Source organism: Protopterus annectens, chromosome 1.part1, assembly GCF_019279795.1.
Source record: "Protopterus annectens isolate FY-2018-M chromosome 1.part1, PAN1.0, whole genome shotgun sequence".
Classification (NCBI taxonomy): Eukaryota; Metazoa; Chordata; order Ceratodontiformes; family Protopteridae; genus Protopterus; species Protopterus annectens.
In genome coordinates, this window is record NC_056726.1 from 1,941,380,969 (window position 1) to 1,941,398,339 (window position 17,371).

The window sequence follows — 17,371 nt, forward strand, 5'->3', positions numbered from 1 at the left end:
TGTGTTTGGTAGGATGTCATGGCTCCGATTTTATGGTTGCAAATGTTTTCTACGGTTTACTTTTCTGTATGCTTACACTATGCCTGCACCACTTCCTGAATCACTACATACCTTCATTTGCATGCTACATTGCTACACATGGGGTAATTAGCATACAAGGCTTGGGAGTTGTGCGGGTGTAGCATACACAGGTAGTGAACACGGAAACAGCTCGTACCTGAATCATTCGGCAGCCATATTTGGTGTTAGAATGCCGACGCTTATGCCTGCACCTGGCGCAAGCTTCATGAGTCCCGGGGATAGCTATTTTGCAATACCAATATCAATAAAGTAGTCAAGCAATTAATCTCTTTATTGTCAAATTCAGAAAATTCATTCAAATACTCTTCAACCCCCTGAGGAGTGATGGAAAATGTTCTTGACATCAATGGTCACAAAAATAAAATTTTCATCATACAAAATATTGACACACTCTTGTAAGAAAATCTCAAGAATCTATCTAGATGTAATAATTATCCTTTAACTTAAAATCTATATATTTATCCAGGGGATAGGTTTTGGAGTTATTGTTAACAATTGGTCATAATGGGGGAATCTACCAAGTCTTTATGAATCTTTGGAATACCAAACATTCTGGGTATGATACCATATTCATTCCTCAGTGCTTTACATAAATGAAAATCAGTCTGTCCTTGCAAAACTATATCACAGATAATTTGATCATTTCTTGAATTAGCAATGTTGACTGTTTTATTAATATAATCCAAGATATTTCAAACAACTAACCCCACTTATTCCATCTTCATAACCCTAATTGATTCATCACTACAAATTTGAGTTAATACATCCCTTTCTTCTCCACTCAGATTGTAGCTTGTCTTAGGCATTCTAATATCAAACTCACACATTTTTTTCAAACAACTGCACACTCAAATTTAAACATGGGTTAAACACACTGGTTTTACTAAATTTGGAATACCCTACTTCTTTCCCATCTTTAGAATGGATAGCTAAATTCAATTTTCTAGTATATAATTTCAAGTCAGTTAACAAGTCTGCCACCTTAGCCATTCTACAGGGTACAAAATTCAAACCTCTTTTCAATAAATTATCATGCCTTTCATCTCGATAAACATTGCCGTAATTATATATTTTAAAATCATTATTATGATTATGTATAATACATGGACCAATCACATCCTGTTCATCACCTCTCCCCCTTTTTCCCCCTTATTATTTCTCCTTGTAGCTTGAACTTGGACTCAGCAGTCTGTACTCGGACCCACCCAATTCATTAATCTTTCTGATCTTTGTACTGGTGGTAAGTCTAAAGGGACATCCTCAGATACACCACTGTGATCACATATCATTTCCTCATGAACATTACTAACACCCTTGGTGCAATTATTTGTATCATCTGCTTCCACCTATTTACCTTTTGGTAGGGGGTAAGCCTTATCACTTTCATATTATTGCTACCCCTACTAAGAAACAATGTTGAAGCTTTTAACTATACTCAGAAATCTAATGACCCATAAAAAGCAATTATTATGACCTACAATCTGGATACAAATGAAATAAGAAATGTTTTGTGTTATAACTGCAGCACTTTTCAAGTAAATGAAGAAATGTGTAGAATTTGGGGGAATAAACCAAAGATTGTCTGCAAAAAAATAGAAATATAAAAAATATGTTAGAAGGACAATTGTCAAACCTGGGGTATCATAGGGACAACAAAAAGGCACATGTGGTACTTGCAGGCAGTGCAAATTTATTATGTAGGGAGACAGGGGTTCACATTGATGGAAATGAGTGGACTAATAAGAATGGATACTATAATTGTAGTTCCAAAAAAGTAGCTTATGTGACCCATAGTCAAAAATGACAGGGGTTTTATACTGGCAAAGCCAAAGGATTGTTTAGAGAATGGTTTTACAAACATGTACATGATATTTTGAAAAATAATTCACATAATAAAAAAAAAGAAAACAATATATATAAAATAAAAAGAAGAACAGGGAAGTTAAGTAAAATGAAGAGGCAGCATACGCTGGTAGGGATGCAGGTTAAAGGGGGGGCTTGGATTGCAGGGAGGTTTTAGATGTTGGTAGGTCTCCTGGGTTAGGATATATTACTCTGGCCATGGGGTGCCTGGCACCGGGTTTGAGACTTGGTAGGGTGAAGTATTTTGTGAAAGGGATTGTCAGAGCAGATGGTGTACTGGTACAGGGCTCTGATTTCAAAGTGTAGGGTCCTGGGATTGTCATTAGGTAGGCATGCTCACTTGCCTGCTGTTACTGGATTTACTTGGTTGAGGGAGGTTAGTGTTTTGGCTTAGTAATCATAGATTTGAACTGTTGTTTTGGCTGTCTTTAATAAAGATTTACTTATTTCCTGTTCTGTGTTTATTTCTTTTCTCTAGGATGAGTGGTGATCATGACAGAAGCATTGAGATAGAAGTGGGCCAGTATTGTGTCACAAGTGGATGACCTGTTTAGAGAGCTCCCTAATGAGGTTTCGACAGCCAGCACCCAGGGTCTGAATACTCAGAGGAAGTGGCAGATGGGGTCTGGAACTTGGTCATCAAGAGCTAAGAGAACCAAACAGATGGCAATGGAAAAGAGGACATTGGAGGTCAAAACGCTGGTGGCAGCACCTTCATCTTTGACAGGTAATGATTCACCAGGCTTGGTGGGGGTAGAGGCAGTAGGTGCAGTTACAGGGAGTGATTCAGGATTGAGTGGCAGTGTACAAGGCTCTACATTGGGTAAAGGCTTGGAGGCTCTAGCTGCTGGTGATTTGGGTTTTGATAATACCTTTTCATGTTAGAGGAGGATCTGGGGTCTGGTTTAGGTGAGGTAGGGTCAGCATTTGGGTCACGCCCAGGGGACTAGTTGGTGACGCAGGCACTACGTCAGGAGGGAGCACCAATACTTTTGACCCTGCACATTTTGCTGGTAGTGAAGAAGGAGATCTGGAAAGGGGAATTTATTGATATCTTTGAGTTGATTGATGTGGATGGGGTTCACCATTTGATGGAAGCGGAGTCGGCTAATGGAAAGGACCTTTTGGTGGCATTGACGGCTATAAGCCACAAGTGGGTTGGCAGGTTTCGGCTCAGGACATGTGATAATTGGGTCTTGAGATTTATATACTACTTGACAGTGTGTTTGGAGAGGCATAATTCATTGTCTCTTCCACTCTTGGCTTATTCTTTGACTAAACAGGAGGCACAGAGGTTATGGCCAGGTAATGCATGGTTTTGGTACGAGCAGAGGTTTCATAAACAAAAGGCCATTGACAAGTCCATGCATTGGGAAGTCAGACACCCAGATATTTGGCTTTCTACCATGATGGACACTTTTGGAATGGGTAACGGTGACTCAGCCAGCAGAAGGGGGTGCAGCAATCTGTTGGGTCTTTAATGCAGAGAGGTGTTCATGGGTAGGCTGCAGATTTTCTCATACTTGTTCTAAGTGTATGGGGATGCATGCAGCCACAAAATGTGGTGGAGGTGGTGGTTAGTTTGGTGGGCAGGCATCTTATGTCATGGTCCCAAGAGGTTGGTGGTCCTCATTTGGTGTTGCAGGGAGTAAGCGGTCGGTTTAATTTTTGGGGCCAAAGGGGGGTCCTTTCAGGGAGGGAGGAGTCACCCAAGGGACCCATTCACCTATTAAGGTTTAGGTTTTGAACGGGTTGCTGGCAAATTATCTGCTGCTGGCTGTGGCTGGGGAATTAATTGAAGGCTTTTCTAGGAAGCTCTCGATTAAGTCTACTTTGGTGGGTGATGATAAAGTTGGGAAAAATTTGAGGTCTGTGAGAGGGAGGGAGGACATTTTGTGAGCTCTGATTGAGAAGGAGTGTCAGGCGGGGAGATTGTTGGGCCCTTTTGACTAGCCATCTTTTCCTGAATTTAAAGTGTCACTGCTAGGATATGATCCCAAGAAAAAGCAGGGTGAGTGTCATTTAATTCATCATTTGTCACACCCTGAAGGCAAGTCAGTTAATGATTTCATCCCTGGGGAAGAGGTTAAAGTAACATATGTGTCCTTGGATGATGCGGTCCGCATCATTAGGAATTTTGAGGATCCCTGACGGGGTAAGATGGATATTGAGTCAAATTTCCACCTGTTGCCAGTGTGGGAGAAGGATTGTCCATGACTGGGCATGGCAGTGGGTGAAAGTTTTTATTTCGACACTGCCATGCTTATGGGATGTGCAGTGTTGTGTGCTACTTTTGAGAAGTTTAACACAGCACTGCATTGGATATGGCAAGGTAGGGTGGATGGGCAGCAAGCAGTTCACTATTTAGATGATGTTTTTGTTGGTGGGTGAAGGAAGAGAAGGGGCCAAGGTGGCAATGCAGGAGTTTCTGGGGGTGTGCAAGGCTTTGGGAGTACCACTGGCTAACCATAAGTTGGAAGGCCCAGTGAAGGTATTGGATTTCTTGGGTTTGACAGTGAATTCAAAACAGAGTTTGTTTCATTTGCCAGAGGACAAAGTGGTTCGTCTGTAAGAGAAAGTCACCTGGGTGGGGTCCAAGAGTAAGGTTAATGTGAGGAATGTGATGGAATTGTTGGGCTTGATGAACTTTGTGTGCAGGGCAGTACATCTGTCATGTACATTTTGCTGGTCGGTGGCTTTTCTCTTAAAAAGGGGGAAGAGTAAGCACCACAGAGTAAGGGTCAGTAAGTTATCTCAGGAGGATTTAGCTTTGTGGACTAAGTTTTTACATCAGTTTTAATGGGATTTCATTTTGGCAGTTGGATTGGGTTCAACAAGAAGATCTGCAATTGTTTACAGATGCAACTGGGGGTTTGAGCATGGGAACTTATTTTGCAGGACAATGGTTTTCAGTGCCATGGCCTGCTCATTGGTCCGAAGATTGGAAGCAGGATATTGCCTTTTCAGAGCTGATGCTGATTTGGGTGGCTTCTGTGGTATGGCAGGAGCATTTGAGGGGAAAGGGGGTGGTTTAATTCAGACAATATTGCAGTGGTGAGTGTGTTGCAGACTAAGATGGCTAAATCTCCTTATTTGTTATGGGTTCTTCATAAACTTGTGTTACAAAGTTTATTGATTAACTTTTCATTTACAGGGTTACATGTGGCTGGTGTTAAGAACAAGATAGCTGACAGTTTGTTTCATTTTCAACTTTACAGATTTTGGCAAGTGACTCCAACAACAACACTGCATCCCTCAGTAGTTCCAGATGAAATTTGGCAGATTGGCCAGTAATAATCAGCAGGTTGGTGCAACAGTCATGGGCGGGATCTACAAGGAGAGTTTACAGTAGGGCATTGAGCAATTTTGACAATTTTTTGAAGCAGTTACCAGCTCAAGAGTGTGATTGGTCAGAGAGTTTGTTGTTGCATTACTTAGCCAGCTTGCAGAAGCAGGATAAGGCAGTTTAAACAATGAGGGTGGCATTGGCAGCTATTGGGATGTTTGCCCGGGTGGCCAGGTTAGAGGATTGGACTAGGTCAGGGGTCTGCAACCTGCATCTCTGGAGCCATATGTGGCTCTTCCACCCCTCTGCAGTGGCTCTTTTTAGCCACTCTACTGCATAGTGCGTGCGCACATGCACGCACGCGCACACACACACACACACACACACACACACACACACACACACACACACACACACACGCACACACACACACACACACACACACACACACACACACACACAGTTACCTCTCAACTGTACAGATTTTCACAGAATGTCTTGACCTTTGCCTCATATTTTTGGTCTGTTTCGCATAAAATTGCATTTTTCTGGCAAATCATTGAGGGCTGAATTAATTAAAAATAGACATTTGAGTTCGACTTCATACCTTCAAAAAATGCATGGTAATGCAAAATCTGTTATTCTATCAACTTACTAAGTTTGTAAGAGCAGTATTTAAAAAGTGTCCCTATTTTTGGCCCTTTGTGCCCCATTATTTATGGCTTTGTCCAGGTTTCTTGTTCTAAGAGGTCAAGAGATATGACACACACAAACTCACACACATTGAGAATGATCGAGCAATCTCAACAAAGGAACAAAAATAGGGACAGATTATAAATATACTGCTCTTATAAACTTAGTTTTTTAGTTTTTTTATATTTAGTATAATAACTGCATATAAAATGTTAGATGCTGTGTTATCTTCATTTTAGGGTTCAAATAGGTTTTGTGGCTCCCAATGAATTTTATTTGGTGGGAGATGGGCCAAAAATGGCTCTTTTGATAGTGAAGGGTGCAGACTCCTGGACTAGGTCATGGTTGGTGGGGCGAGTATTGAAAGGGTGGGGTAGAGTTTAAGGTCCTGCTACTAATAGGAGATGTCCTATGACTAAGGGGATTTTGATAAGGTTGCTAAGGGGCTTAGGTAGAGTATGTGGATGCATGGATGATTATGTGGTGTGGAGTACAGTAAGAGTGTGGATGTATTGTGGAGTGTTTCGTGTGTCTGAGTTGTTGGGTTCCTTGGTGTGGGATGATGTCCTTATATTACCTAGGGCAGTGCATATTAGTCTGAGGTCTTTGAAGATGGATCAGGAAGGGATGCTGATAGTTTTGGAAGAGGTTGAGTCAAGTTGAAGTTGTCCTGTGGTATGAGGAAAAAGACGGAGGGTGGCTAAGGGAAGTAGAGTTTAATAGTTAGTTTTCACATCATTAGGTGGCAGAGCGTTGATGGGTGAGCAATTGAATTTGATTATGAGAAGGCCTCTTAGTAGTGTTGGGCTAGAGGAAGATAAGCTTTCTACCCATTTCTTCAGGATGGGTAGGGCGTTGGATTTAGCGAAGGGAGGAATTTCGATTGAAGTTATCAAGAGGGTGGGACGGTGGTCTCCCAATGCCATTTTGTCTTATATTAAGTAGTTTGTTGAGAAGTTTTGGTTTAATTTTTTTTCTTTCTCTCTCTAGTAGGTGAAAGAAGGGTCTTCATCTTGGGTCATTCTTTCGTATATTGGTTGGCTAGGCGTGGGGCGATTAGACGTAATGGTATAAATTTGGGTTTGGAGCGCTTTGGACTGAAGGTCTCATGGCATGGTGTTAGAGGGTTGATGCGGAGCCGAATATTACAGGTATTTACCATGTTGCAGAGTCAGTGGGGATTGCTGCATATTTTGGTGATTCATTTGGGGGGAATGATTTGGGTAGAATTCTGAAAAGGCAGTTGGTTTATTAAATTTGTGAGGGTGTCTTAGCATTGAGAAGGCTTTATCCATCAATGGTTTTGCTATGGTCTGAGATTATTCTCCGGTTGTTTTGGAGAGAGACAAAAAATTTTGCTATGGTGGAGAGGGCTAGGAAGTATGTTAACTTTACATTGGCAAAATATTTGAAAGAAGTAGGGGTGTGTACTATATGGCAAATGGACTTTGACGACAGAGATCCCATGTGGTATAGGATGGATTTGGTTCATCTCAGTAAATTTGGTCTGGATTTGTTTAACCTTAATTTGGGGCTAATAGTGGAGGATCTAGTGAAAGAGAGTACTGTGTGAGGGGGGGAAAGCCATTTCGGGCTGGTGGATGGAGAACAAAGACAGGCTTGCTCATCTTCTGTTCCCCCTCAGGAGGATAATTGGAATTGGAGGTAGTGAAATTTTTGATGATGGAAAACTTGGAGTGGAAGGATTTTATTGGTGATATGCTAAGGTGAGCAGGGATTCTGCCTTGTTATTACTATGATAAGTGAGGAAGTGGGGGAAGCTGCTTATCCAAGGGTGAGTGGGTATGCTGGCCTTATGTTTATTTGTTATTTTGTTGCAATGAGCTGAATTTGATTGTTTCAATAAAGTTTCCATGTTACTACTTTATTGTTAATTACAATAAAGTTCGTCAAAAGTCTGTGGGTGTTTGTGTAATTTTTAATTGGACTGTGACAAATGATGTTTGGGAACAGATTATGATGTCACAGGACAGCTTTGGTGTGGGGTGGGTGGAGGTAGAGTTTAGGATGTAGGGAGGTGAGCAAGATGGGATATGCATGTGGGTAGGGAGCAGATAGGAAAGGGTTAAGCAAGTGGGAAGATAAGGGAGGAAGTGAGGTAGGATTAGTGGGTGGGTCTTAAGGGCTTTTGTAGTGGGAGTTAGTGATGGGAGACACATTTGGTGTGATCTTGTTGCCCTCCCAGCCCATCCCATTTTTGGTGATGGTTGGTGGGGCGGAGAAGAGGGACAGGCTTGCCCCTCTTCTCTTCCCCCTCAGGAGGATGATTGGAATTGGAGGTGGTGAGATTTTTGATGCTGGAAGACTTGGAGTGGAAGGATTGGATATTGGAGATTGGTGATATGCTAAGGTGAGCGTGGATGCTGCCTTGTTATTCCTATGATAAGTGAGCAAGTGGGGGACGCTGCTTATTCAAGTGTGAGCGGGTATTATTGTCCTTATGTTTATTTGTCATTTTGTTGCAATGAGCTGAATTTGATTGTTTCAATAAAGTTTTCATGTTACTACTTTATTATTCATTACAATAAAGGCTGTCAAAAGTCTGTGGGTGTTTGTGCAGATTTTAATTGGACCATGACAATAACACTTTTAACTTAATTTATTTATTTAATTAAGTGTTTTTTTAGCGATATATTGACATGTTATGATCATTCTATTTCAAGAATGTAGTTTTATATGTTTATTGCTTTTTAAAATCTTCATATTTTTAGTGGTATGTATAGCTTTAGGAATTAATTTGTAAAAGGTGTGATGTTTGTGATGTAAGATATATAAACTTTGGTAAATTTTAAATGAATTGTTTTGATGAAGTCCTGGTGAAACTCTTCTTTTTCTTCTTTCGGCTTTTCCCGGTTAGGGGTCGCCACAGCGGATCACCTGTCCGCTCATGATTGGCAATAGAGTTTTACAGTGTCGAGTTGCCAGCCCAGCACCCAACCTTTCACAGAAGGCACACACATGCACACACTCATGCCTAGGGCCAATTTAGAGTGACCAATCCACCTACAGCATGTCTTTGGGATGTGGGAGGAAACTGGAGCACCCAGAAGAAACCCATGCAACCACAGTAAGGACATGCAGACTCCGGACAGAAGGCACCCCAGCCAAAGATCAAACTGGAGAACTTCTTGCTGTGAGGCGGCAACGCTAACTGCTGCACTACCGCGGCCACCCATTAAGCATTTTTCATCCATCAGGACCAGGATGAAGTCCTGGTGAAACTGATGGATGAAAATGCTTAACCATTTTTATTGTGTTTTAAAAAAAAAAACATGGCTGGTGGTACATTCTTGAGATCTGTGATTTTATAATTTTTAGTATTTCATTTGTTTAATGATAGTTATAGAACTATAGGTTGTATAAAAGGATTTATAATGTCTAGGAAATTGTTCAATACTGTCAGTCATTCGGTGACTATGCCAGATATTTCCAGTGAATCTGTTTATAGCTAAGTCAATCCTCTGCTAAAAAGACAAAAATAAGCATTATTTTGCACTTTTATTTATAACTGTGATTGCATTTTATTAGTTTCCTGTGATATGTGCTGTATTTACTGCACTTTAAACAAAAATGTATTGTTCTACTGCTGCTTTAAGTACTTATTACACTGTATTAGTTAATCAAGGCTGTTGTATCTGGATTGCATGGTCTTCTTACGCTTGGGCTCCAAACCAACCATTTTACAGTAAGAAGGCTTTTACTGCACTCTTGTGGCAGAAGTGTACTAATCCAAACCTGAATTGGAAATTGCTGGTGGGAGGCTTATTGTGTGCTTTCCTGATTGATAGTTAGCTTAAAAACCTGTTCCTCTTTGTCTGTATATAAGGCTTGAGTTTGAGCAAAGCTGCTCTCTGTGCAGCAGCAGTTAGTAGTGCCCTGTACAGATGCAAACACCTTGAAGATAAAACTTCCTTAAAATAACTATCATGGAAACAGTACCCAGCCACCTGCTGCTCCAGGAGCAGTGAACAGCATTGGTCTGTTGGTTAACCTTAGACTGCACAAAGTATAGTTCCCACTCATAGTCTCTGTGATACCAGCACAGTCCAGTCTAATTAGCTCATTCTTTTCCCTTCTAAAACCCACAATAAGAACCTGATATTATGGATGGGAAGTTTCCTACCATCTCTGTAGTCAGTCTGATGGATATGCACATCCTGATGTATACTGCCTCCACTAAATCCTGAAATAAACAAATACTATGTGTGAGAGATCTAGTTATACTATGAAAATGAAGGCAAGACTCTCACATGCAGAAAAATCAAATGCTAAACAGGTTGATAGCGCACACACACACACACACACACACACACACACACACACACACACACACACACACACACACACACACACACACACACACACACACACACACACACACACACACACACACACACACACACACACACACACACACACACACACACACACACCACTTTCCACACGAAATAAGGATTTAACGCATAAACCTACATATGCTGAGGAAACTCAGAGGCCTCCCAAATGTTGCCTTTGGAAACCACATATACACACATCAAAGCAAACAACCACAGAACATAATAATACATACACTGGTGTCCCAACAAATAAGCCCATAAGATGAAACACCAAAAAAACCTAGCATACTGATCATGAGAGACTCCATAGTGACACACACAGATGTCTCCTTCACTAGGCTGGATAAGCAGAAGCTTGCAGTTAGCTACGTCTCAGGTGCCAGGATCTGCCAGATCATACAAGCACTCAAGTGTCTCATCCATAAGTACCAGTATGACTCTGTCATAGCTCATGTGGGTGTGAATGACCTATGATGTACCTCCCTGGACGATATGAAGAGAGACATGATTGACCTCTCAGATTATGAACCTAGCCCTCAACAGCATTCTACTTTCATCAAGGTCAATACCACAGTACAAGGAAAAAGTGATTGAATTTAACAATCGGCTTATCTTTTAGTGATAGTCCAAGAGGATCCAATATTTGTCAGCCTGGGAGGACATGATCGACAAGCCACACTGTTTTGCCAGAGATGGTCTGCACCTGTCTCTTCTAGGCTTTCAGATACTGGCACAGGCTTTAACCACTCTATAGTGCCTTTTTAGGCAGTGTCAAAGTAACCAGCCTCCCAACGTAACAAAATCTTCTCTTTATAAACGCAAGGTACTGCTACTCAATCCTAGGAGTCTAAACAAGAAACTGCATTCCATAGAAGCACTTCTCAACTTGGAATTTGCTGATTCCTGTGCAGTCACTGAGACATGGTTCAAACTTGCGCAAAGCACCATGGCTATGCAAGTCTACAACACCTTCCATATGTTAGACCACCAACTGAGTAAGAAAGAATCAAAGGAGGATGTGTATCCATCTTCATAAAGGATAAGTACATCTCAAGACTGGTCAAACAGTACAACTGTCTCAAGGTACTGCATGTCCAGCTAACCACTGGTAAAATCCCCTAACACATCATTGCAAACTATAGGTCCCCCACCATGAACCAAGAAAAACATACCACATACCTAGAGTTACTGGAGTCACTCACCATGCAGCCCAATTCCTTACTCATAGGTGATTTTTTTTACCCTAACTTTGACTGGGGATATCACTAATATGCAGGATCAGAGCTTTTTAAAGTTTGGCAATGCAAATGTTCTGCAACAGATGGTTGTCATACCTACTAGGGACTCAAATATCCTGGACATATTACTTACTAACATGGGGGAGCACCCCCCCCCATGTAATGTCCTGTTTGGTAAGATCGGACCATAAAATGGTGTCCTTTGAAATACATATAAGGCTAGATACCACATCAAGCTCATGCTAAAGAATTTCTAAAAAACAAATTATCTTCTGCTAAGCAATGGCATAAGAAATTTCAAAGCACCCCAGAATATAGAAATTGCAGATACATATGCAAAGGTGTACAATACCCTGTATATTCATTTAAGCAGTTGCTTAGAATCAGCAGTACCAGAATAGATTAAACTCAGGTCTTGCCAGAAAAACAAGTCATCCTGGTAGACCCCTGGCATAAACAGGCTATACAACAAAAGTAAGAAACTAATGTTCAAAAGTAAGCAGGAACAGGCTCAGCAGAAAACGAAAATCCTCACTAGTCTAAACAAACAAATCAGAGATCTGGTCAAGTACTCAAAATTATTTTATTTTATTTATTTTACATTTGTTGACCAGGGTAGTCTGACTGGATGCATGTCCATTTTCAACAGAGGCCCGGGGAGAAAAGCTCCAAGGAAATTGTTCAAGCTCCAAGCAAATTGTTCAAACTCCAAGCAAATTATTAAGCAAATATAGCCTTCCTAGCCAAGCAAAATCACAAAAGATTGTTTAACTACGTCCAATATCTTAAGTGGAATACCCAGCTATGTGGTGAACTGGTTGAGGACGGAACCACCCATGCTAAACTGGAGGAAATAGTCAACCTGCTTGCTGACAGATCTGGATCAAATTTAACCTCCCCTGTCCCCACTGGTTGTCCCTCAAAGTATACCTGACACCATTGCTCAACCTATTATCTCAAGAGAGCAGGTCATCTTTGCACTCTAAGGCTAGAAACACAGTATTAATGGGCCCTGACAACATCCCATGTTGCCTTTTAAATAATTTAAAACATGACCCAGCAGACCCACTTTGATCCTTATTTAACCACTGGCTCAAGACAGGCTTTCTTCCGGCAGAATAGAAGACAACAACAGTCATCCCTCTGCAGAAGGGGGTCCACCAACTGACCAAGGGAATTATAGATGCATCCATTTGGACTCTCCTGTTCAACAAATGTAAAATAAATAAAAATAATAAAATAATAAACCTGACGAACCTCATCTGTAAGGTGATGAAAAGAATCACCTTGGACCTTATCAACAAGGACACAGGCAATCTGCAGACTCTGGATTCAACCCAGTCCAGATTTGTTAAGAGTAGATCACATCTTTAAATCTGGCAGAGTTCTTTGATAAGATCACCAAGACCAAGCATCTGACATAATTCCTCACTCAGGTATTATAGATAAATTATATCAACTGGGCATAAACCACTACGTCACCAAGTAGATGGCCAAATGACTCACTGATATGACACATACTGTCAAAGTGGGCGAATTCACAGCAGCATAGGATCATAGAAGTTTACTAGGCTATTGACACGGAGATCATTTCAAGCCTAGCTATTTCATCACAATGTAATACCATATATATGCTAGTCAATACCCAGGATTGCATTTAGTAATGACTGCCCATGTCCAGAAAAGTTGTGGGCACTATCCCTCGTAAGAATTTACTGTCCTCCATACACTTGTCCAGGTTCCTCTTGAAAAGTGTCATAGAGGTGCTCTGTTTCACATGAATTTGTAGCCTATTTCAAAGATGCAGGACTTGTTTCTAGTAAGAGGCCTCTAGTAAGAAGTCAGTCACCAGTGGCATACAACATGGTTCTGTACTAGGCCCTATCCTGTTCTGTATTTATTTATTTCTCAGAAGTCAAGGCAAATGTAGACAGCCTTTGGTTGACCAAGATAACAGATGACTGCAAACTGGGGGCAATTATGGAATTCCTCAATTATACTGATATACAGCAGAAAGTATTAACACAGACAAAGGATTGGTGCCAGAGCCATGGACTGAAACTGGATGCAAAAAATGCATAATTAATCCCTTTGGGAAAGCAAATACTCCAGCTAATTACAATATGGACAGCACCCTCCTAACAGTAGACCTACTGATACATGATATGAGTACTCAGGTTGATAGTAATCTGAACTTCTACCATTATGTGTCCACAGTGGTGTGAAAGTCCTTCTATGTGGTACAATTCATAAGTAAATCCATAGCATCCAGATCTAAGGACATTATAATTCCATTGTAGCCAGTTATCATTATACCAGTAACTGAATACAATGTACACTTTTGTATATGCCTCACCAGACATCTGCAATAGCTGGAGTGACCCCAGAGGTTTCTCTCCAGGAAGATACAATGTATAAAAATAAATCTGACATGGAAAATTGAAAACTGTATCACTGTATTCTGTCTCCTACAGACTACTAAGGGAAGATCGGTATCTGGCCTACAGGGCAGTCTCCCACTTGACCCTGATAGAAATGTTACACATTCATAAATCAAACTGCACAAGGGTCACTCATTCCATGGATCTTAATCTAGCCTCTGGCATAAATAAATCATGTTAGAGAGGAACATACATCTCCCAGAGACCAGGCCTTCACATGAAGTAAAGCCCTTCCTTGACCCCCTTCAAGAGCAACCTAAATTAAAGGATGGGTAATCATAAATTAACTTATTTGGTGGTGCCCATGTCTATCATGGACAGAGGCAATTACTATTAGATACCATAGCACATGCTCATACCTTTGTGAATTTTGTTAACTACTGAAAATTGGGAAACTTGGGTTAAATATGGATAGACTTGTAAGAGCTCTTGGACCATTATCCTAGTAATCTCCTATGACCCCATGAACCTGTACATCAGAAATGATGAAATGATTATTTGTTAGTTACATTCGACACGAACTTGAGTATGGAATAACAATATGGAAACCTTATAAGAAAACAAACATGAGTAAACTGGAAAGAGTATAGTGGAAATATACCAAGGGCATCCATCTATGTGAAAATTTAAATTATTATGAAAAGATTAAAATATGTGAATTTGTAGAGTGTCTCATATAGATATATAAGAGCAGACCTTATTTGGGTATATAGAACATTTACAGACAACTACCTCTGGAAATGTTTGGGGTTATCAAAAAGTAGAAGGGCATTATGGCCCGTGCTTGAAATGTCTGTATGTGTGTGTGGGTGTGTGTAATTATTCAATATAGCAAAAGCATTTCAACAAGCATAACCATTCCAGCAGAAGCATCAAAATGCACTCACACTCACAAAAAATTTTGTTTGCAGGGGAAGGGCAAGTTCCCCAGCACCCACCATGTGTGTGTGTGGGGGGGGGGCAGTGCCCAACACACCACTGCTACTTTAAATATACCAATTCCAAGATCACACTGCAGCAGGGAGAAAGGCATTTTCCCTTATGCAACTGAGTGTGATACCATACTAAATATGCATGGCACAGTGAAACGCAAGCAGTGTACATAAATTAAGCAAAAAGATTCACTTACACCTCCAAAACTACACAGGATACATGGCTGATCAAAAGCAAGCATTTGTCAATCAAATAAACTTTAATATAATGCAAAAAGCACAAATTTTGGTCATGTATATTTTCCGATGATACAAATAGCACCACCTTTATATGTACTGTAAATTTTGTTTAGAACATGCTTATTAAATTGCTAATTAACACAATTGCATGTAATAGTTGTAGTACCAGAATAACACCTTACTGACATGTTTTGCTGTGGTGATGAGGTATATAGTATAAGGTTAATATATTTTGTAGCCCAGTGTGTATATGTCTTTTAAAATCTAGTTAATTATTAGTTGTGGTGCCAAGATACTTCCAGCTATCTACCACAGTAATTTCACAGCAATGTGGAACCAGGATGGCTAAGTAGATGCTGTAAAAATAAATCCACCATGAAAAATGCAGACAAATGCTTCTTTACTTAAGTTCTTTGCTTCAGTTCAGTGCAATTAAGTAAACAGCAAACAACAGCTAACAGCTCATAGCTCACAGTTCAAGGCTACAGCAGCATACCTGTTTCGCCCTCTGGCATCATCAGCTTGTTGCATATAATCCAGCAATTTATGCACTTTATGACACTGAACTCATTCTGTCTATGTCAGCAATTCTGTTTGGGTATCTAAGTAATGAATCAGTTTGGAATATTCATTACATTAATGGAGATGGACCTCTCTATAAACTTGTGTATTTTATGAGAAAAAAAATAGTAGTTCCAAATTTGATATGTAAGAAGTGCACATGCTTGCTTAAGCGAAAAGACTTAAATAAGTCCAAAATAATATAGCTGTATGTAGACCTTTATCACAGTGAGTTGCGATGTACTTTACGAGCTTTGTGAGAGCTGTGCTGTGCTTTGACCATCTCTAGCTCCGTGCTGGTTGTTTTAATTAAGCTGCATGCAGAAAGGTAGTATGTCAGTTGGAGGTGAACATTTGTGAAAGTTGATTTAGAGTGCTAATTGACACATACCTGTGGATTCAATAAACTGTGCAGGCTTTAGGCAAAGCCTACACAAAGTTTAAATGTTTGCACTGTGAACAGTAGTTCTAATTACATATGCGTGTTGCACACCATGTTTAAACCCAAATAAGCCCAGTTTCATGACTAGCAGCAGTGTTGCTGGCCAGGAAACTGCGTATAGCAACACGGACAGAAGCAGTTATGTAAACCTGTTTACCTGCGGGCAAAATAGTTCTGCAGGATTGCACAGAATGCCACAATGATTACCAAAGTTTTTAATAAAGTAACATATACAGTTTCAACACATTTCATGAAAGAATATACAGTGCAGAGTAGTATGGAAACCTGTTTCAGTCATACTGAATAGAAGTTTTTGAAATGATCAGCAAGGGTATATAGACTGCATTATAAATAAATAGTCAGGGAAAGTGTGTATATTGAAAAGGGACAAACAGATTAACTGTAGGAATGAACACAGGGGAAGAGGACAGGTGAAACATGGTAATGTACAGCAGATGGCATGTCAATGAAGACAGTTGAAGCATGGGCAGTAATCACATATTAACATGATACAGTAAAGACTGCACAGTTGCATGTCATATGACTGTCACACAAGGTGACACCACTGGAGCTGATACTTTGTCATATAAGCATTCTGACTTAACAATGGACGACGTATATCAGGGATGGTATATTAAATAGGGATTATGTGTAATTTGTAAAGCTGTGCAAATTGAGTTGCCTGAAAATGAATGTAATGTTAGCATAGGTCTCAACCAAGTGGGACACATAGTATCAAGCCCATGGACAACAGTAGACAGAAGTATGCGCAATCCGAGACAATATCAGAATAATGCTGCCAGTAATCTCTTGTCTTCCACAAAACATATTGTATTGTGAGTGATCATACAGGGTTGTTCAAGAACACACTTGTACAACTATTATGATTTATCAGCAATCTCTGAGGGGAATTAAGCACACCTCCCTCAAAATGTAACATTTGCCGGAGGTGTTTGGAGGCACACTGTTACATCAGTATTAGAAATAATGAGCCATCCTGGCTAGTTAACAGGTGTGGATGTTACTTGGTCTACTCATAGGGGTGTGCTGTCAATATTGTAATTATCTTCTGCATTTGGGCATTCAAAATGGAACTAATCCTCCCCATGAGTTTCCTTTATCTCCCATGTTTCCCATGGTTGTGGCATTAATCCTTTGTGTGTGTTGATGCTGCATGCATTATACCAATAACACTTAGATTCAATGATTGTTCACAATTTGCAGTCCTCCACAAAC